Source organism: Topomyia yanbarensis, chromosome 1 (assembly GCF_030247195.1).
Source record: "Topomyia yanbarensis strain Yona2022 chromosome 1, ASM3024719v1, whole genome shotgun sequence".
In the NCBI taxonomy this organism is placed as follows: domain Eukaryota; kingdom Metazoa; phylum Arthropoda; class Insecta; order Diptera; family Culicidae; genus Topomyia; species Topomyia yanbarensis.
This window is the reverse complement of record NC_080670.1, coordinates 184,663,552-184,687,964: the sequence shown is the minus strand read 5'-3', so window position 1 is coordinate 184,687,964 and position 24,413 is coordinate 184,663,552.

Below are 24,413 nucleotides of genomic sequence, written 5' to 3'. Positions count from 1 at the left end.
TGTTTTAAATTTTTTTCATAAAAAAAATCTTTTGCCCCCTCTCTTGTATATAGAATCTTATTTCTAGTCTTAAGATAGCTGTAAAATTTTTCTTTTTTAAAAAAAATATTCCAACATTGTAACCTCCTAGTTTTAAAATATCCAAAATGTAAAAACAAAAGAATTTGGCACCGCCCAGCTAACGCATTTGTGCCTATCAAATAAACGAAATGAATAAAAAAAAAACCAGTGATGCCAAAATAACTGACACATCCTCACTTATCTCATAAAGCAGGTGAAGATTTCTGCGGCTGGCACCCATGACGGGGGTCAACTCTGCCAACCGCACGCTACAGGCCTGGTTCTGACCGTTTTTTTTTTCTAGATTTGGCAAAGATGAAAAAAGATTCAAAGAGTGATGAAATTTGTTCGGGTATGTCGTAGTCAATTAACTTGCAAACCATGTTTTTATATACCTTTATTTTTTCTATAGTTCAGATGCACAAAACACATTTTCCTCAGAATGTTGATTATTTCAATTTTCGTTTAGTAATTACTTTTACTTCAAGTGTTTACTCTACGTTGACGGATATAGTAATGACATTATGTTATATCGCCTAACCTTTATTTGATGCTCTATGTTATTAATTCATATTATCATATTTATTCAGCATTGAGTTCTACCTTTTGCAAGATTCCTTAGCACTAGTGTTCAGCTATATTATTAATTTTGCTCTAAATGATAGCTAACCTGTTGCTGTAGTTATTATAACTCGATTAATTACCATTACTTACTACTAATACACTACACAACCAACCAACTGTAATATTTTTTTTTTCCTCTAAACAAAATAACCACTTACAGTAATTTTTGATTCCAAAACTCATTTCAATCGAATAAAAATTAATATTTGCTTTTTGTATAATGAAAGATAACATAACTATAGTCAATCGCTGACTGGCGACTTGAACACATCTAACTTTTTTTTGTTTCGTTATTTGATAACTTATCTCTCTAACTAAACTAAAACAGGAAGAAAGGAACAGATATTGAAACAAACAAAAAATGTGAATAAGAAAAACACGGAACGGACATTCGTTCCGAATGTCAATCGCCTATATTTTATATTTATCGGAAACCGAAAGCTGCTATTATATATATATATATATATATATATATATATATATATATATATATATATATATATATATATATATATATATATATATATATATATATATATATATATATATATATATATATATATATATATATATATATATATATATATATATATATATATATATATATATATATATATATATATATATATATATATATATATATATATATATATATATATATATATATATATATATATATATATATATATATATATATATATATATATATATATATATATATATATATATATATATATATATATATATATATATATATATATATATATATATATATATATATATATATATATATATATATATATATATATATATATATATATATATATATATATATATATATATATATATATATATATATATATATATATATATATATATATATATATATATATATATATATATATATATATATATATATATATATATATATATATATATATATATATATATATATACCTACGCAGTACGAATATGTATGATTATTAAAGATTATCAGCGTAATTTGTGTGTTTTTTTTGTTTGTGGTTGTGTCGCACAGTCCAGTATATAATTGGCTAAATATTTGCGTTACATTTTAAGATTTAACCGGTCAAGAAAGTTTCGTTTATTAGTCGGAGATCAGTTTTGCCACTACTACCACTGTAATTACGTTTTGAACATGATAATTTTAGTCAGACGATTATTTTCAGTAGCTTCAAATTAGATAGATTTATATTCTTTCTACTTTATCATTTATGCTTTCGGTTACTTTTGACTCATCTGTTACATAATTTGTGTTTGCTTTTGACTAATCTTTCCAGCTTTGTACAGAACGTTCACTCGCAGAAATTTTATCATCTATAATAAAGTAATGGGTTATTTGTTTATTGTATTAAATTTAAATGTTTGTTTTCAGGCGATTATGTGTTCTAGTCATTGATATTGAGTTTAATCAATTGGAATCAATCGGTAGTAGAGTAGGTATGTGGGTTTTGATTGACTTCGGAAGGCATTATCTTTTTCAGTGGGATAGACAGTAATTGGAATACGATAAAGTTAAACTAACTTATTTTCCGGTGTTGGTTCTGGATCGATCTTATTGGAATCTAGATTGAAACCGATTACGGTAGCTAACGACCGGATAACCCGAGTGAAGTAGAAATAAATTTCAGCTGGAGCAATATGTGCTCGATTTCGCCACACTAATCCATCCGTTTACTGATTTTATACCAAACTTATATGCGTTATTAAACTGGGAAGTGTATAGTAAATGCAGACACATAATGACTTGATTGCTCATTGGTTTTACCAGCAAATGGCATTATTAGGAAATTTGAATGATTTCTTTATAGATTCAGATCGAATCATGAAGCCTTGCTGATAGTCATATTATATGGCGACCGTGACAGAACCTGAGCTGACAATCTATTGATTTTATTAACTCAAGAAGATGAGTGAAATAACGCCAATAAAATAGGACCGACTACAACAAGCGTATCACTGTTTCGTTAGTGGGTTCTCAACATCAGACACACTTGTCGTATGCCTATGTCACGGAGAGGCTAGAGAATGGGGTTGATGAACGTTTGACAGTACAATATCGAAAACTCTTGCCTAAATTCATCATTGCTCATCATTATTACAGAATTTAAACAAAACCTCTAACAAATTTTATAGAAGTGCCAAATGGAAAAATGTTTAAATGTGTTTGGATAAGACAAAGATAAGATCTAGAAATATGGGATCAATCCTACGAAAAGAAAAAAAAATTAATTTAAATGCGTTGACATGGAACTCAAGGGAAATGCTTTACAGCGATTAAAGAAAGACTGCAATAATATAAAAATGGTAGATAAAAATTATAAATTAAATAGTTAGAAAAAGGCAGACAGAAGCTAAAACTATCGAAACCAGAGTTAATGAGTTGGTATCGAAGCTACGAGAAATTTTTGGAGATGACACATGTCATCACAAAATTGAGCTACCTTGCGCCGCAGAACCACATGCCATCACTAGACAAGAAATATGCAAGTAGTATTTAGTTGAAAAAAAAGAAATAACAAAGTACGGTATTGTAGATATAGATATTCGGTGAAAGAAGGATTTCTTTAATACATTCCCCCCAAAGCAAGAAACTTGAACAGTAAATGTAAATGCAAATTCGCCGAAAAAGACGAAGTGCACTTTGTTGTATAACAGTTTTGTTTGTAAAAGAGGTATTTATTACCCGTCGAATGCGTAAATTGATTTTAGTGTGTTTTAGTTAGAATCGACAAAAGCAATCAAAACAAACGAAGATACAAGTTAATGTACGAGAGAGTGAGCCGAGCTCAGTAGTGTTTAGACTTACTAGTAGCAACAAGTATTTCAATTCAAAGTGAGTTTAAAGAAATTCCAAGTGGTTTTCCCGAGTCATCCTTCTACGGTGGTTCCTGCCATCTTTAGCTGTTGCGTTTGATCCACTGCCTAGTGTCCATTGGATTTCAGCTGTTGGTTGGTTCTGTCCAATCTCTACGGGAGTTATCCAGAGCTAATCATCAACTCATTGCTGACGAAAGTACGTGCTACACCAAACCCTAAGGCGGAACATTTAGAGACGTTGATCTGCTTCGGATTGGCCTGCAAAAATTTCTGCAGCCATCTCCAAGCCGCAGGTCTCAAACATCATTTGGCGAATCCCCTGCTGTTACAGGAGTTGGTAAACAAGCTACCAGCCACCACCAAGCTCAACTGGTCGCTATACAAACGTCAACATGCTGTCGTCGATCTCACCACGTTTGGCTGTTATATGGATCAAATTGTGACAGCAGCTAGTGAGGTGATGTTCACGAACGAAGCCGACGGACCCTGCGGCAACAAACAGGAAAAGCAAAGGCCGAAGGAGAAAATGTACTTTAACGGCCACACTGCAGAGGAGAAGCCAGCGGAAAACTTCAACAGAGTCGAAAGCAAGGACAATAAACCCAAACCCTGTACAGCCTGCCAGAAGGATGGACACAAGATAAACGATTGCCACGCCTTTGGAAAGATGACCCTCGGTGACCGCTGGAAATTTGTTGAGGAGCGATCTCTATGCCGTCGCTGCTTATTTTTTCACGGAAGATTCCCCTGTAAAGCGACACTCTGTGGGGAGAACGGATGTGCGGACAGACACCACAAACTAGTACATCCTGGAAAACCTGAACTACGCCGATCAACTGAAAACTCCAAGGACAACAAGTACAGTTACGATTCATCGACAGCTCCAGCAGACGACTTTATTCCGAATTATCCCGGTGTCGCTACACGGGAATGGCAAAACAATCCAAACGTATGCCTTTCTCGACGATGGCTCAGCCAAGACGTTGGTGGAATCGACGATTGCTGAACAACTTGGAGTGACTGGTGACGTGCACCCACTTTGCCTACAGTGGACAAGTGGTATTGAGCGGATGGAAGAAGAATCTCAGTTGATTGATTTGGAGATTGCAGGAACAGAGAAGGCAAAGCGGCATACTCTGAAGAAGGTGCACACCGTTAAGAGTCTGAATCTTCCTGATCAGTCACTAAACTACAGCGAACTGTGCGAACAGTTTTCGCATCTTGGAGGTTTACCAGTCCGCATCTACTCAGGCGCTGCTCCCACAATTTTGATAGGGTTGGACAACTCGTTCGTGATGGCACCGCTTAAAATCAAAGAAGGAGCCAGAGGTAGTCCAATCGCTACCAAAACTAGGCTTGGCTGGACAGTCCACGGAACCAGGCCTACTAGAATCGAGCCATCAGTTCACCATCTGTTCCACATAAGCGCTCATTCACCCGACCAAGAACTCCATGACCTGGTCAAACAATTTTTCGCAGTGGAAAGTGTGGGACAACCATCAACCGTGATTGAAAGCGATGATGGTAAACGTGCACGGGAAATTCTCGAAAGCACTACTCTCCGGACCACGTCAGGAAAGTTCCAAACGGGTTTGCTATGGAAATACGATATTGTGGATTTTCCAAACAGCAGACCAATGGCAGGGAAAAGATTCCGCTGCCTCGAACGTCGTCTAACATCGAATCCCGAGTTGTACAACAACATCCGACACCAGTTGAAAGAATATCAAGTAAAGGGGTATGCGTACAAGGCGGATCGGCAGGAGTTGGTCAGTTTTGATCCTAAACGAACCTGGTATCTACCCCTTAACGTCGTCACGAACCCACGGAAACCGAACAAGGTTCGATTAGTGTGGGATGCTGCAGCGAAGGTTCAAGGGCAGTCGTTTAACTCAGCTCTACTTGCTGGTCCGGACCTACTTGCACCGCTTCCATCAGTGCTATGTCCATTTAGGCAGTTTGGAGTGGCTATAAGCGCTGATATCTGTGAGATGTTCCATCAGCTTTTCATTCGCCCGGAAGATCGAGCAGCTCAGTTATTCCTATGGAGAGACGATCCTTCCATGCCTATCGAAGTGTTCATAATGGACGTGGCAACTTTCGGCTCTACCTGTTCTCCATCAGCAGCGCAGTTCGTAAAAAACCGGAATGCAGAGGAGTTCGCAGAGCAGTACCCACAGACAGCTGCTGCAATCATTAAACACCACTACGTGGACGATTTTTTGTACAGTGTCCATACTGAGGAGGAAGCAGTACTGCTGACATCGCAGGTTAAGCTGGTGCATTCGAAGGCGGGTTTCAATATCCGTAATTGGCTGTCAAACTCACACAGCGTTCCAACACAGGTCGGGGAGCAGCATGCAGAATCGTCTATGAAACTGATGGTGGACAAATCGGCAGGGTACGAACGAGTTCTTGGAATGATTTGGAATCCAGAAGCGGATGTTTTCATCTTTCAAGGCGTGTTTCGGGGTGACATACAAGCACTCTTACTAAATGAAGTTATCCCGACGAAAAGGGAAGTCCTACGGGTTGTCATGAGTATCTTTGACCCTATTGGCTTAGTAGCTGTTTTCGTCGTCCATGGGAAGGTACTCGTACAACACATATATGCGGTCTGGGCTGAGCTGGGATGAAATAATATTCGACGAAATGCTTGGCCAATGGAGGCGGTGGGTTCAATTATTGCAGGAGCTCGAGAAAGTGCAAATTCCACGTTGTTACTTCCCTGGTTACACGCCCGAAGACTATCGTTCCTTGGAATTGCACATATTCGTCGACGCCAGCGAAGAAGCCTTTGCAGCAGTTTCGCATTGTCGAAGGTTCGAGAGTTCGCTGTTCCTTGGTATCGGCAAAAACGAAAGTGGCTCCATTAAAGCTCTTATCTATTCCCAGACTGGAACTTTCAGCGGCCGTTCTCGGTGCGAGGTTGTCTAAGTCTGTTATCGATAACCATACACTTCCGATAACTCGTAAAGTGCTCTGGAGCGACTCTAGTACCTGCCTTTCCTGGTTGCGGTCGGATCCCAAAAAGTATCGCCAGTTCGTTGCCTTCAAAGTGACGGAAATTCTTGATCTGAGCCAGGTTGATGAATGGCGTTGGCTTCCATCCCGTTTAAACGTGGCAGACGAGGCAACGAAGTGGGGCAAGGGACCAAATATTAACTGCGAAAGTCGCTGGTTTCAAGCTCCGGCATTCCTGCGTCAACACACCGATATTTGGCCTCAGCAGAAAGTGAAAACAGTGGATACTGCGGAAGAACTACGTCCAATTCATCTTCACCACCATATTGTCGTGCAACAGCTTGTTCAATTTGGAAGATTTTCAAAATGGGAGCGCCTTTTGCGAGCTATGGCTTACGTGCACAGGTTTGTGAATATTCTTCGCTGCAGAACTAAAAGGGAAGCTCCTTCGAAGAGGAACTGTTTGAACCGGAACGAGTTGAAGAGAGCTGAGTCAACAATTTGGAAATGGATTCAGCATGAGGCCTATGGAGATGAAATTGTTATACTCACCAGGAATCGAGATCTACCCGTAGATAAGCAGTCGAGAATCGAAAAGACCAGCAAAATCACAAAACTTTCGCCATTTTTGGACGATCAAGGCATCTTGCTGATGGACAGCAGAATGGCGAACGCTCAACAGGTGTCTTTTGACTTTAAGTTTCCTATAATCCTTCCAAAACAACACTGCGTTACGAAGCTTGTCGTTGATTGGTACCATCGGCAGTACAAGCACTGTAATGCAGAGACGTCAGTGAACGAAATGCGCCAAAAGTTTCACGTATCGGAGATGAGAGTTGCATTTAAACAAGCCAGGAAGCAGTGCCAGTGGTGCAAAGTTTACAAAGCTTCCCCAGAAATTCCCCGAATGGCCCCACTTCCTCGAGCTAGAATAACACCACACGTTCGCCCTTTCACTTATGTTGGCGTGGACTATTTCGGGCCTATGCTTATTAAGCAAGGTCGCAACGAAGTAAAGCGCTGGGTAGCGCTTTTCACCTGCTTGACCATACGTGCAGTACATCTCGAAGTGGTGCACAGCCTCACTACGGAGTCTTGTAAAATGGCGGTAAGACGGTTCATCGCACGGACAGAAGCCCCACTCGAGATATACAGCGACCGGGGCACAAATTTCGTTGGTGCCAGTCGCGATCTCAAAGAAGAACTTCGCCGAATCAACAACAATCTGGCTGGTACGTTCACTAACGCAGACACTCAGTGGCGTTTCAATCCTCCCTCTACGCCACATATGGGAGGATCATGGGAGCGCATGGTCCGGTCGGTTAAGAGCGCGCTGGCATCACTGTCCGTCGTGCGTAGGCCAGATGACGAGACCCTCAACACGTTACTCATCGAGGCGAAATCTATAGTCAACTCGAGGCCTCTGACGTACTTGCCAATGGACTCGGAGGCGCAAGAAGCTCTCACACCGAACTGTTTCATGATGTTAAGCACCAGTGGAGTGAACCAACCGGCCAGGGAGCTAGTCGACGGTAAGAATGTGGCCCACTGCTATTGGGCCCTGTGTCAGCAGTTGCTGAATTAATTCTGGAGCTGCTGGATTAAGGAACACCTCCCGACGATCACCAAACGCACTAAGTGGTTTATTGACAGCAAACCAATTCAAGTTGGAGATCTGGTAGTGGTGGTGGAAGATCGGATTCGGAATGGCTGGTTGCGAGGACGAGTTCTACGAGTGTTCCCGGGACGTGACGGCCGACTGCGTAGTGCACAAGTCGCGATGGCCAGTGGTGAAGTACTGGATAGGTCGGTAGCGAAGCTAGCGGTTCTGGATGTTGGTGGTACAGCGGAAGTGGACTTCAGGCCATACGGGTCGGGGGATCTTCCGAACGACAACCAACCAGCATCGGGGCGCGAAAGGGTTACCCGGGCGACACGCAGTAGAAAATGAACTATAGTTATCAGGAGTGCCAATGCACGCAAGTTAAAGTGAGCTAAGTGTCATGCAGATTAATTATACCTACTTATACACGAACACAACAGATTAAAATTTCTTACAGCTAGGACGTCTAGAAAATTGTAAACCCTAGTTAAAATCGTTGGACAGTGGACACAGAAAATTTGGACTAGAAATGTAAGATTTTTTGAATTATTATAAGTTGAACTAACACCAAATGGATTAAAAATATTTACAGCTTAAAAGCTAACTCTTGCTCAAAAGCAGACGAAGTGCACTTTGTTGTATAACAGTTTTTGTTTGTAAAAGAGGTTATAATTACCCGTCATATGAGTAAATTGATTTTAGTGTGTTTTAGTTAGAATCGACAAAAACAATCAAAACAAACGAAGATACAAGTTAATGTACGAGAGAGTGAGCCGAGCTCAGTCGTGTTTAGACTTACTACTAGCAACAAGTATTTTAATTCAAAGTGAGTTTAAAGAAATTCCCAACCACTTTCCCGAGTCATCTTTAGCTGCTGCATTTGGTCCTCTGCCTGATGTCCACTGGATTTCCGCTGTTGGTTGGTTCTATCCAACCTCTACAGGAGTTACCCGCTGGAGGATACCTGGCGTCGGCTTCGTTGAACCCAAAAAGCCAAGAAATTTCACACTTGAGTTGTCTCAGAAGAAAGAATCTAGTATTCAGAATATACGATACACTCTGTGAAACAGGTCAATTTGCGAATTTTAGGGAGCAAATAAATACACTGAACTAGAGCGCACTGAACCCCGGAGCTCAGCAAGAGAAGATGTAACTTGGATACTACAAGACAAATAATTGTGCACCAGAACGTCGGATTCGCCATGTATCTATCATTGAATAGAAAAAAAAACAAAAAAGATTCTGGTACATGGCGACCGTGATAGAACTATAGTGTTAAAAAAAAGATTCAGTAAGAAAATCAAATCTGTTGCATATAAATTAAATTGCAATTAACAGGTTGGCTCACGATGAAAGTAAAGGTAAATAACAATGCAGACCAAACTGAAACCGATGGAAAGAATCCGAGATGCGATCGAACGGTTCACGGCGTGTCGGTCGCAATCTCGGGCATCGGAAGAATTTGGGTGTGAGATTCCATGAGAATCAACAAAAAAGTATGTAAAAAGTGAGTATAGCGTGACGTTCGCTAGCATCGGCGAAGAAAGAAAAAGAAATGATAACAAAGACTGAATCCACGGAGATGAGTGGGTCTGATCCGTCAAAAATTCTAAAGTCGTCAACAAAGTGTTATTGAAAACTAGAAAGGAAAAGTCCTCCTCTTTCAAAGTGCGGTTTGCCGACAACAGTTTTAGCGGTGGATTAATTTTTCATGTGAGCTTCGTATTTTCCACTCGATTCTTCTGTTTGGAAATTTTCGAGCAGTTAGAGCCGGCGTGGAGATACGGCGTTTTTAGGAATCCGATGGGTGTTAGGAACCCGTAGTAGTGTAAACAAAAAGAACAATTCCAAACACCTCGCCCTGGATACCAATGCTTTTATGATAAGTTTAGAAATCTTTTGTACTTCAATTTAAGTACTAAGTGGAAAGTTTTATTAAAGTGAATTTTCGAGTGTGTAATTGTTTTGAAGAATGGTACAGCCCAATCTGATAGACGAATTGGGCAGACGGTAATTCTCTGAATAACATTGCCAATATTGGCAAACTATCAGACTTTGTGAAGGGTTTGAGTACTTTTGACGGCCAACCAACTGAACTTATCAGTTGGCTAACCGATATAGAGGGAATATCCGATTTCTATCAAGATCGTCCGATAACTTCGGATGAGTACGGTATATTAGAAAGAGGAAAAAAATCGGAGATCTGATGTTTTAAATTCGAATAATGTACTCGTATAATTGGTCGCATATAAAAAGCATTCTCTTACTCTATTACAGGAACAAAAGAGGCCTCAAAACTTTGGACTTCGAATTAAACACAATCAAAGGAGAACTTATGGTAGCAAGAGCCGTACAAGGCCAGCGATACTAACAGTTTGATTCTAGGAGCCATCACACTGAAGAAGCGAGAAATCGTGCGTATTCCCGATCGGTTTTACGAGCCTGAGCAGCGACGAAGCAAAAAAGAGGATCCCGAATCGCTTGGCGCAGATTAGATTAGCGAGTGGTAGAGCTCTGTAGACAAACATGAAACGAAAAGAAAAATACTTTCAGTTAAATCTGGGGTAAGAACGGTTGAGTTTTCAACGAACAGAACATAACTGGCGCAGTCGACGGAGCTCGGTTTTCCGAGTAAGCGAAAAGTAAACTGTGTCCAGTTGGTGACATCGACTAGCCGACATCAATCGTCATCTCTCAACACGTAGAGGACTTGCGCCAAACGACAGGGAATCTTCAGCTGATCCGGTGGATTTTCTATCCTTCGGAAACGAAAAGCCAAGACTGAAACATCAGCACTCAGATATCCGGTCAGCGACAGGAGCCGCCAACCGGCACGTGGAGACCAGCTTACGTGCGCAAGGTATAGCTAAGGTCTAGTAGACAGGAGTTAGCGCTCGAATAAAGTAATAAACCAAACATAATTCATTCTGTTTCTCATCGTAGTTGAATCGAGTCATGTTTTAAAAAAAACTGCTTCGAACGGCCCGCTCATAACTGACGCAGTCGGTGCCGACGGATCGTAAGTAAAGTGTCGCCAGTTGATAATAACCGGGTACGCGAATTAAAAGTGTTCCTATCTCCGGGCGAATACCGAGCAGTTGAGTGTTATCGCCGTGCACTTTAGAAGATCCAGTCTCCCTAACGACGGAGAGGATATCGTCAAAACAGCAACCGTAAGTAATTTTGCTCTATCTTATAAGTGATTCCAGTAATTAGTCCTCGCCCGTTTCATCTCGTTATCACCGATCACTGATCGTAGGCTAGGTAGTACGGGATATGGAATATAAAATTCAGTCGATACCACTTTATCAACGAGTCAAGTATGTTAAAATCAGTGTATACAAATAACGGTTTTTTCTTCGCTCCGCTATGCAGCACAGCTGTTTGAATAAACAACGGCAGAACTAACTGCATAGCGCAAAATAGTTCGAAGAACGAATTAATGGTCAGGTTCGAGCAAATGCAAGCGTCGAAAATTGAAGCTCAGGTTTCAATAACCTGACCGCGAAAATAATCACTTAAAATCGTGCAGGCCAGTAGAATACGATGTTTACCTTTGGGTAAAAACACTGTTATGTGCTGTCTTGACCACGGTCAAGACTATATCATGTCACACGTTGCTTTGCGCAAAGTGATTAATTAATTACTTTATGAATCACGTGCAGCTAGGATGTAGTTTATTTAGCCAGCCTTGACCATGGTCAAGCTTACGTTAGAACATCAGGGTGGCTTAATTATGATTACCAAAATATTTGTTATACGGTTTTGTTAGAAAACACTGCAGGGGAAATATAAAATATAATTGAATGGAACCAACTATAAGGCGTGGGGAAACAAGTCACTTTTAATACGTGTTGGAAGCCAATGAAGCTTTTATTGGAAAAAAAAACTACGATAATTTATTTACATGCATCGAAAAAGAAATATAGCGGATGTGCGAAAAGCGAGTAAAATTAATAATACTAAAATACACTATTATAGAAAAAAATGAATAAATATATAATATGGAAAAATCTATTAAAAATCGCATGGCAGCAGCGGGTGCTGTGAATCGATGAAGCATGCTATGAATAATGTAATAAATATAATAATAAAAGGATTTAATCCAGTTTAATATAAGATGGATTACGAGTTTCCGAAGACGGAAGCAATTCAATGCATTCCAGAATTTGATGGATCTACCGATGAGCTCGATGCATTCATCTACCATATAGAACACTTTGAAAAAATATAAAAAATATACTGATACCCCAGGGAGTGTCACGAGATGAGTTGATCTACGTGGTACTCTTAAAATTAAGAAAGAATGCAGCAGCCCAAATATTGAAAATTAAAACCGATACTTGGCCAGAATTAAAACAAAATTTAATAAAGAAATTTAGTAAACGAGAACGGATAGAAGAGGTAATTTCAAAAATTGAGACCCTTCGACAAAGTCCGAACGAATCGTTTAAAGAATATAAAATACGGGCCTTAGCCTTAGATTACATTTTATCGCGGGTCTGCGAAATGAAGAGTTAAAATTATTTGCGCGTGGACACAGAGGGATGTCACTAGTGCAATTACTTGACTACTTAGAGAAAGTAGATATTGAAAATCAGTGTCTGAAAGAGATAGAAATCAGGCTGGAATTGTTAGAATTATCGCGTACACGTATTGTTACGCGACAACGTTCGACACCGAAGAGATATATCAGAAATCCAAATGAATATATAGATGAAGGTAGAGATTATGAGCTACCTGACAGAAATTATCGGCCAGAAATAGGCGAAAGTAATTTCAAATATTCACCGCAGAATTATGCGGAAACTTACTGGTCAGGCAAGATTATGATTCTAATATAGGTCACTACCAAGACCAAAATAGCCAATTGGGCGTAAATTGCTTCACGAATGAAAGAAGCATAAATAAAAATTTACAAATTACTATGCAACCAGACAGGGTGCAAAAATACTAAGAGGCAGTTGCCCGCTGAAAAATACAATGGCCACGAAAGGCCCAAAACAATGCCAGATAACGGCAATATTACATTGGGAGGAGATACTTCGCAATATGAAAAGTTGAACATAGAATGTACTGGAAATAATCAGTTGCTAGTAAATATCGCCTCAAGTGCAAGGCCAGATGTTAAAATTAAGTATATGCTTGATACAGGAGCATTCCTTAATGTAATAAGATGGGACACTCTCCCGGAAATTGGAGCCAGACTCATCCATTATCGAGATAAAGTAAATATTACCGGTTTTAATCTGACACAAACAGAAACTATTGGGTCAGTAGAAACCACTTTCATAATTGGGAATTCCAAATATAAAATAAAGTTTTATGTCGTAAAAGATCTATGCGTTCCAGGAATTATTGGAGCAGAATTTTTACAAGAACACACAGTTTTTATCTCTCAGCATTTGGACTACATTGCCCTCAGTAAATCGAATGAGTTCGACAAAAAGTCAAATGGAGATAAGATACAAAGTTCTGATAATATTACGTCAAGAAAGGCAAATATTCCGTACAACACGGATGGAATGAATTCAACTAAATATGTTGAAGAAGTACGTAACAAGACCCCAAGAAGGGATGCGATAAATAAGAAAAATCAAAGAAAAAATAACAAAAATTAATGAAATGTCTTCAAATATGTCGCGAAAACGCGAAATTCTAGCCGAAAAGGTAAGCCAGAGAGAGGAAATTATAAAATATACTGATGCTTAAGCTGACCAACCGTACGGAATTTGGGAGGACAGTACGGATTTTTGGTCGTGTGTCCGGAAAAAATACTTGTACGGATTTGTCCGGAATTTGTACGGAATTTCCAACTTCAGTGGAAGTACTTCCGGGACAACAAAAAATCTTCCACAAATGGAAACAGACTAAATAATGTTGTAAACTAGTTTCCCAGGTTCCAGAAATGCAATTTTTGTTGAAACCGGTGAACAAGAAGAGTGCTAAAAACTTGATTTTTGTAAATTTTCTCATAAGCTGTGGAACTAAGCAAACTTTGCAATTTTTTCTAACATAAAAGAAAAAAATTAACTTTTATGTGTCTCGCTATCCGCTTCGACTAGTTGTTTAAGTCGTTCTCCCAAGTTGGGTGGTATTTTGAAAATCAGTGTCTAACAGCCGCCACTCGTTCTATCTAAGTCGAAACGCAATTTACCCGATTAATTTCTGTTATGAAAAATATAGTGCTTGATGTACACATTTAGTTCAACTCGATTTGCCTCCTATGAAGGTATCTCAATATGATCCGAATTATACAATTTCTATTTTTAATCTTTTTCGGAACCAAATTATTACCACTGCAGTTCGATTGTATTCTGTAGTTCTAAGATATAATACAATTAAAATATGCAGTGGATTCTAGAACTCTCTAAAATTTTCCATTTACATAGATTAACACGTTTTCCTTTCATTTCATTTGAAAGGCTGAACCAAAAATTTAATCATACTCGAAGAACATTAGACACAGAAACGAGACTGCTAAGTACAGTAGAGTCTTTATATTTACGTTAGATTTTCAGCCAGATAAACTAATTGGGTAGCTTGATACACACAAGGAACATGATGAGTACAAGTGCAAAATTCGTGTACACTCACTTTTATATTCCGTAATCAATTTCTTCTTGTGCAAAGAAGCGCTTTTTTACTTTAATACTAAGTTCACATTTGTGGAGCGCTGGAGTGAAGCGGGCTTTTCTCTGCTCCACAAATAAACAATCAAAATAAACACTACAGAGTTAAAATACGTTATTATAATTAGCAACAAGAAACATGTCATAGATAGCGTTAAAACACGCTTTAACTCGTAGTGTGAACGTAGTATAATGTTGTGCGTTTATAAAATTATGGCGTACAGTGATATACCAAATCGGGTTTTTATAATTTTCGGGGAAAAAAACCAAGGTTTCTTTCCCGGTTAAAACGGTTTTTTTCATGGGAAGTTTAGGTTTTTTGAGTTTTTGATGTTTTAATAATAGAAAATTAATGTATTTTTTGATTTATGAGCATAATTGTCATTAAGATTGGTTTGAATCTAAAAATTTTGATAAGTCTTTCTCGATATAATCATTGTCTGATCGCTGATCCAACATTTATTTACCAATTTTGTATTTAAATAGCTTTCCAACACAAGCTGAGCTAAGTAGATTGCGTTTCTTGCTGCGAATCAACCACCGGCCGAAAGAATTCGGATTGCAATTTGTGAGAGTTCTGATTGCGGTGCGATGTTTTTGTGCATATTACTCATTTTTACTTTTCACCGAATGAAGTATTTAGTAAATTTTGGGTAAATTTTTAGCAAATTTTGGGAAGGTATTTAGTAAATTTTGGGTGAAAAGTTATCTAACATCGATAAAAGTGAAACAACTTCTAAAATGAGTAATAAGCAGGATAAAAGTGGCTTAGGCATCACAAGATTATTCAGATTTTTATTAGGGTAACTATGACTATTGTTCGATGTATTATAAAAAAAACGAGCTGAAATTTTTGGCTGCGGACTAAATGAGTGACCAAAAATAAATGTCGTAAGAACAGAACATGCTTCATAAAACCCGCTTTAAATATATTAGAATGTTAAATTCGGAAGCTAAAAGATGTTCTTCCATGTAACAGTCGATTAAAAAAAACCGGTATAAAATCCGTAATAAATATACACTCAGGTTTTTTTTTACGCGGGGGATACGAGCCGCGTAAATGAAAACCGCGTAAATGAAATCCGCGTAAATTTCAAAATCCGCGTAAATGAAAACCGCGTAAATTTCAAAATCCGCGTAAAAAAACTGCGTAAAAAAATACCGCGCAAAAAAAAACCGCGTAAAAAAACTTGAGTGTATTGGGTTCTTACAAAGGAATCTTCTTCATCCGACTTTTAATCTTGAATGTAACGTTATACGGAGCCACAAGCCAATTATGCTGGAGGTTTCTTGCAATTTTTTTCGAGTGAGAATTTTCTAAGTGATTCTCATGCTGAAGGATCTCTGTCCGATTTTTATGCTTGATGTTTATATTCGCTTTTAACATTTTAAGATAGTTGAAGTGGGTTTTACAAAGCATGTTCTATCCTTACGACTTTAATTTTCGGTCGCTCAAATCTAAATACAAGATTCTTAAAAAAAACGCTAAACAAACATTCTATAGTCCATCTATCGAAAAAACAGGTTTCGGCCGGGTTAAAATGATTTGGGAAAAAAAACCGATTGCAACCCAGAAATAGAAACTTCTGCGATACATAATAGAATAGCGGCATAATAGAAATTGTGTTATATATCAGGCTCGTTTGTATCAAAACCCGTCCATATTTACTGCTGTAAGTTGTTGTGATGAGATTTGTTACTTCTATTTCAATTATTGGGGTGATTTTATATTACGTGGATGCCTCTTTGGCCATAACTGGAAACTCTAGTAATATGGGAAAACTCACTCTCTTCTAGGATATGAACCATACATTGCAAATTAAGTATCAGATTCAGAATCCGCGCGCGATCGGTCAAAAATACACGCAAATATGCGACTAGCCACACGGTTATAAAACCGAATTTATACACGAGAAGTTACATACACGCTAGCACACGCGACAAACACGTTCACATACAAAAGCTTGAGCCCTTCGCGAACATCCACGCATACCTACACCTACGATCTTACAAACAGGATAACACTCCGGTGACTAAGTGAACGTTCCAGCACTTATAAATTTACAAACGCGGTCTGAAGAATGAGCCTACATACGCTTGTGTTCGCGCGATCATGAATTGGTTATGTCCGGAAATTCTTCCTCTAGGCCCTAGCCGCCTAGGTCCATGCTGGACTATTAGACAATACGTTCCATGGCGACATGACCGGGAACTCTAGTGATAGAGAACTCACTCTCTTCTAGCATCTGAACCATAAACTGGAAATTAAGTATTACCTTAACGGTCCGTGCGATCATCCAAGAACACACGCAAGTGTGACACCCGGTTTAAAAATCGAATTTAAGCATGCGAAGTGACACGCTAGCACACGCGGCACACAAACATCTACGCGACAAACAAACTCCCACGCAATCGAACACAATAACATCCAAACGCTCGAGCCCTTCGCGAGGGTACACAAAGACGAACATACAATCGCGATCATCCATATACAACTACGCCCAAGATTTCATATACACAAAAAAGACCCCAATGATTTAGTAACCCCTACAGCATTTCTAATCCGATTAACGCGGTCTCAAGCGCACACAAATAAACGCTCATTCCAACGCGATCGTCAAGTTCATTCCACTGCACAACTGAACCGTACAGTCGATATCAGAATCACAGCCTGCTACAATTGGACTGAAGCAGTGATGAGTGATTCTGATAGGGAGCCCTTCTGTGAACTCAGCTCTACAGCTCCAGTAGGAAAACTCTCGAAATAGAAAGAAAGATAACAAAATTTAAAATATCTATGAGAATCGTATTCTGTAACAAAATTATGTTTTTGTCTGCCAGTTAGTATGAAATTTAGGAACATATTTAAAGCAGTTGCAAGAAAAACATTTTTACCAATTACTTCTCCGCGATGCAATATATTTTCATTCTCTTCAGACTTTCGTTACCAAAAAATAAAACTTTTTAAAAAATGAGTTTTTTTGTAGTTTTAGTTTATAATAATTTTTTTTTAATTTTTTGTTAAATTCACAACTTTTTATACAGCATTTGTTTTTTTGCGAAGAAGAGATTATTCCCTGCAATTTTTTCTCGGAGTGTTTTCTATGTTTTGCTGTGCAAAATACAGATCTCGAAACATATTTTTTTTAAACGATGCCTGCAAAAAATATCAGGCCCTTTGAAAGTATTGCGCTTGAATCAAAATGCTTTGCTTTGTGTGCAAAATGCTCAGAACCCATGCTGCTAAAACGTCTAATGTTTCAACTGTATCGAAGATGGTCGTTCGCGATTTTAAAGATTTTTGGGTGAATCTGGGTGAATTTGGGGTTACTGTATTGCCAAATCTGTCGGGAAGTGCCAATTTGAACAACAAACAACGCTGTAATATTTTAATTCTTGCCGAAGTGATCGTTTAGTGTCGAGATATGTGAATATTAAAAACAAAAGTGGAACTCTGGTCAAAGAACGGACTTCGAGTCTTTCCGTATTAGCCCGAGTTTTTGGAATATTTAGTTACAGGTTTCATAGCCTAGCCTTGCGAAAGTCACCTCTATCAGATGCCATCATATCAGGCATTCAATAATGATAATTTTCGATAGATTGCGCCAGGCAAACAAAATTATTTTGCAGAACAATCTACAACATGTCGTTGATCGTAAAGCACTATAATAAAATTCAATATCCTCGTGTTTATGGATAAAATCAAGATTCAACTGCCCGATACGGCACCTCGAACTTGTGATACGGTCTTTAAAAGTATCGCTGTACAGAAAAGTGGAATCGTTACAAAGGATACATGAAAAAACTAATTTAGCCTAGATTATTTCAATGGTGATTACGCGGTAAGATTGCGTCCTTCCTACCTGATGCGACAATACAAAACACGACAGTATTATTTTACAAATAATGCTTTGCAGTTATCAATGACAGATTCCTACCTCCATATTCTATGATGAAACGGCTCACTATCATAAACCGTAACAGCAGTCGTTAAGGAAACTCATCTCTGACAATTAATACCAATACACTGTCTTCAATTCCGTTGCCTGATCCCCAAATGATTGCCAACTTTGTGACGTTTGTTCAGGCAATAACGGCAACTGCAAAACCGTAAAAACTGTGTGCAACTTCAAATCAAAAGCCAGAGTTCTCAGTTGGAACGAAGAAAGAAAGCAGATCCAACCGTGCATGTACTGATGAGATGAATTCGAAACGCATAAGCATTTTATTTTTATTTTTGTCGATTTGTATAGAACTCTGTTCTTCCGAACAGCTGTTTTTGTGAATTTGATACATCCTTTTTATTCCAAAATTTGAATTTGAAAAAAAAAATCTGTGCACGTTTCGGGTCTTTGGTCTCTGTACTAAGATTCTAATCAAAATTCATAATCCCGGGATTGGATGGTCGTGGATATTTAAATTCGAAACCTAATTATTTTGAATCCAATGTGCTGAGCAACAGTCTGTTATAATTTCGTAAGTTCATTTCGATCGGAATATCTAATTTTCTACAGAAACCCATATAATTTCAAAGAACCTTCCTGCATGGCAAGAAATTTCAGTTCGTTGTGAACTTAACATGAAGGTATTTTTTCTGGATTTTTTAAAAACATAATGCGAAGAACGAAACGATGTCTCGGAATGACTTAGATGGTAAACTAAATATAGTTCCATAAATTATAACTGCAAATTAAATAACAAATGTACATGGAGGAAACAACAGGCAACTCTGGCATATAATTTCTGTGCTTCATCACTTACATTGAATCCAGAAAGTATTTCGATTATAGAGGTTTTAACATTAGGGTCATTTGCCTCTTTTTTCGTGGTAGAAAAATCTCTTTTGAAAAAACTGTTAGGGGAACGCGGGGCAAGCCCGACACCTTAAGCGCAATAATTTTTCTAAAATTCCACAAAGTTCCTAAAATTGTATATTCTGTGCATAATCCTTGTTTAGGTGGTTCTTAACAAAATATAATTTTTTCAGCATTTCAAAAAATTGAATTCATTAAAAATTATTGGTTGCCAAAAAATGGAGAAAAAAGTCATTTTAAAAACGCTGCGGGTAAGACCGACACCCCAAAGGGGCAAGAGCGACCCCCTTTTGAACTTTCTTTTTGTCCAAATTTTTCCATTAAACATGTATTGTGTATGTGTGATAAATGCCAAATAAGTGTATATGACTATGTGTGATGCAAACGCATACTTTCTGTAGTTTCATCGCGTAGCAAGAGGAAGAGCATTCGAATGCGTGGTGTTATGAATAAATAATGTTTAACGCATGGTTTATATTATGGTACGGGTTTTCTCAAGTAATTCTTTCGAGCTTTATTGCCACTTGTATAGTCATTCTAACGAGGAAGAGCTGTTCTGCAAGCAGATTATATACGCTGTTACTAGGACTCATTCACTTAGAAGTGACGCACGCTTCGTAGTAAGCTATCCGGTTCGTGTTGTGATTTTTCGGAACACTGTTGATCAACAATCCGACGGTCGATGAAATTTTTTCATCAATATCATTTCAAAATCTCATATTAGATTATACTTTTCGTTTCTTTTTGTAATATTATTATGAATCACGTTCAATTAATTTTTAATTTTTTTGGTCTGCTTGAGACAATACTGATAAATAAATGCAAAAAACATAGTTTCCGTGTATTTCAATTATTAACATGACGTAATTATAGTATAATTGAACACAACAAATATACCCAGTCGTTTGTATCGAATCAAAAATGAACCCAATTATCTAAACACCGTGTCGGTCTTACCCCACCCAAAAACTGTCGGTCTTACCCCAACAGCGCCCATTTTTGTTAAATACTCAATTAACAGTATTGAAATACTAAAACTTATCTTCAATACATACAAATAACGATATGGAGAGTAGAATAGAATGTGTGACAAAAAAACTGGTCATTTTCAAAGCTTTTGTGTTATTAAAACCTAAAAAAGTATCAACTAAAAATAACATCCAAAAGCGCATCAACTTTGCTTTCGCTTGTTTTGTTTATTTTGTTGACGTTTATGAACCCATATGGCATCGATATGTATCGAAATGCCAAAAATAATCGTACTAATAATATCCTGTCATTATTGTATGATTTAAAATTTGATATCAGGGAAAAGTCGTGGGGTGTCGGGCTTACCCAGGGTGTCGGGCTTCCCCCCAGTTCCCCTACCTCGTGTGCGGGATTGGGAATCGAACCAATCGATTTACCAACTACGCTATGCCAACCCCTAAAATAATTGTTAAAAATTCCATTGCCTGTAGTAAAATATAGTAAACAAGAGAAACACTAAACAGTCTTAGAAATCAACCTCTGTGTTCTAAATTTTGAAATGAAATGTGTACGGATTTTTCTTAGCCCACAGTTGGTCAGCTTACTGATGCTGGATCTCAGTACAATATGGAAGAACTAAAATATCAAATTGATACACCTCATAGAAGAAAGTGTATGACTAGCATGATTCCGGAATGCGGATCAGAAAATATGATGGTAGACCACCACTTCAATGATAACGAAACTGATAAGAAAACTTACTTTAAAAATAATTACAAAAGAAACAACAACGAGTATGCCAGAATAATTAAGGCACATGGCAACACACCAGAGAGAATAGAATTACGTATGAAGCGGGACATCACTAATTTACCGCGAATAAAACTAGATAACGGGAACGAGCCGCTAGGAGATGTAAATTTCCTGTTGGACACAGGAGCAGGAGGTAGCATGATCCGAAAGGACATAGCTGAAAGTATAGATGCATCCAAAATTGATAGATCGGAAACGATCAGATATACAGGAGTGGCAAATGTACCCAAAACTAGTTACTAGGTACGGTAGAGATTACTTTCTGGATAGCAGGAAGAGCCTTTCCAGCCAAATGTGGTGATGTGGTGGAAGACTTGATGTTAGAAGGGATTTCGGGGGCGGACTTCATAAACCAATATGTCGTTATGATAAATAATGCCGCTGGTATTATAACAATCCAGCAAGACCCAATAAAATTTAGTCCAAAGTTCGAGCTATACTCGCTGGACAGTTTTTTCCCGAGCGAAGGCCCAGGTAAAAACGGGGCTTTCTTCGCGGAAGATGTACTCGCAGAGGAAAGTACATCTGGCACACAACGATATATGATCTACACCAAAGAACATAACAACGAACTCATCGACCGGATTTACACCGTACGCATTGATGTTCGGGCGAAAGGCTACACTTCCCACGTCGGTTTACGAACGAAAAGACCGGCATATTTACTATGACAGCTACGCAGGCGAAATCAGGAAATGCTTCGCCAAAATGCACGCAACGGCAAAGGAAAATCTGATTCTGTCAAAGCAAAAAAGAAAAGAACTCTATGACAAATCAACGAATGAATGGACACCTATGTGGGGGGATTTAGTACTAGTACACGCAACCCCTATGGGTGTAGGACAGAAATTGCAAAATCTATGGAGAGGACCATACGAAGTAGTCGAACAGTCAAGTGAGCAAACAGCCGTAATTAAAAACGGAAATAGACTTGAGAAAGTACATGTCAACCGATTAAAAAGGTATATAGACTGAGTCCTAATAAAAAAATAATGTACATAGTTGTAAATTCATATGTACATATTCACCTAATGAAACTATTCTAAATATAAACACAAGTAGCTATTAAATAAATATGTAAGTTAAGCGCGAATCCGCCCTAACGACCATAAATGACAACTCGGCGAAAAGCATCGTAGCAACACCCGAAATAGCTGAGCCAGCGTCGCGTACGTGGAACACGCGTGAACGACCAAACATCGGACCATCATGGGAGCCACCGTTACCAGGTGCAAGATCAGCAGTTCTAGGAATCAAGCTAGGGACTCAGGTGTTCGATAAACATTGAATAAATCAGTCTTTAGTGTGCTGTCGAGTAGGTTAGTTCAGTTTTACTTCTTAAAAAGAAATTTTCCAAAGCAGAGACTTTTACTGGCGCAGTCGGCACTGGATTTCTTTAATTTTGTCCGGTAAGGAACCGTCCGCGAACGAAAACCGTGCGATTAGAGTCAAAGTTTTAGAAGTCCATGAAACCTTAGGTCGCGAGTGAATATCGGACACACGGAGCAGAAATCTTATCAAGTAAGTCATTTTAACTATTAATATAAAGGACGATTGGTTGCTTCTTGAAAAAAATAAAGCACCATCCCGTCCACCAAAAATTCAGAAACTCAAGCCCCCACCAGTGGTAAGCGAGAGTTTGTATATCACATAAGTGAACCTACTAACATAAAACAAAAAACGTTAACCAAATTAGCCCAACAGTAGTAACTAAACACAAGTGACAAGTGATTAGCGTTTAGAAATGGAACACCAAATCGCAGAGCTACAGCGTATGCTCGCAGATAAAAATGAGCAAATCGCTCATATGCAGTCAGAAGCCATCGGGGCGGCTGAAGCTGTGGGTGCCGCACAGGCAGCAGCGAACGCCGCACAGGCATAGTGACAGTGATACGGCCTTAAGGTTGAACAGAGAAAGGAGCAAAAGTCAAAAGCGAGAAAAGCAAAAGGGAAAAGTTTTTTTTATCCATAATGACCAAGTGACAGTAATACTGCCTTAAGATGAATGATCAAGTGACAGTGATACTGCCTTAAAATAGGCCTATTTAACTCAAAAAAAGTAGTGAATAGTGGTGATCACCAAACACAGGTGATCAACCATTTAGAAAACCATACCGATACACTCGAACAGAGTGAAATTAAATTATGGTTAATCTTGATGCTAGTAGGTGCACAATTCCTACTAGTATTATGCAAAATCCATAAAAAACAATCGCGCCGGCAGCGTTGCTGCGATAAACAATGCTTAAAAACAGAGTGAGTGATAGACACATGCAGTGTTGATAAAAAGAAGAAAAGTGCAAACCAAATAATTAGCTGACCCGGAGAACAACGATGGTGTTATGGAATCCAATTTTACATTTTGTTCATCACATTCGCCACCACCTCCCTGGAAGCCCGCCAGGAACCCCCGGTTGGTAGTAACGAATCCATTTTACATTTTGACACATGTTGCTGAAATTTGAATAAAATTTAAGATTGACAGAAAATATTGGCATTGCATGGCAATTAGCGAATGGATATTGAAGTACATAAAGGTGTAATTGGTAGCCACATTTCACGCTTAAACTACAAAACTAACGGATGCTCGTACAACATACACACTAATTACAAATATTTTAGCCGACTATGAATCAGAATATCCCGAAAATGAATTTAATTTTTTGTATAAATGTACACGCCAAATATACAGTGAAATACATACGTTAATTACAACAAAACTTGAGTACGCAGGTGTCCATACAATAAGCGTTTATTCATTGGCGTGTGCCGAAAATTTCATTCAAAAATTAAAATAAAAAATCAGAGCGAAGATGGCGAAAGTTGACATTAAGTTGGGCACCACCCCTTGTACAATTGTACGACGGTGCTCCAGAAAACTTGGACGCTTTCATTGATGCAGTAAATCTGTTAATGACTTTGCTGCAGTGACCGCCGCACAGCAGGCAGCAGCTCAGGTTACAGTAGTACGATTCGTCAAATCGCGACTCACTGGAGTTGCACGTCAGGTCATTGTAGGAGCCAATGGTATTTTAGACGCAGTGAAGCAACACTGCGAATCCAAAATTACTTCAGACAATATCATTGCAAAAT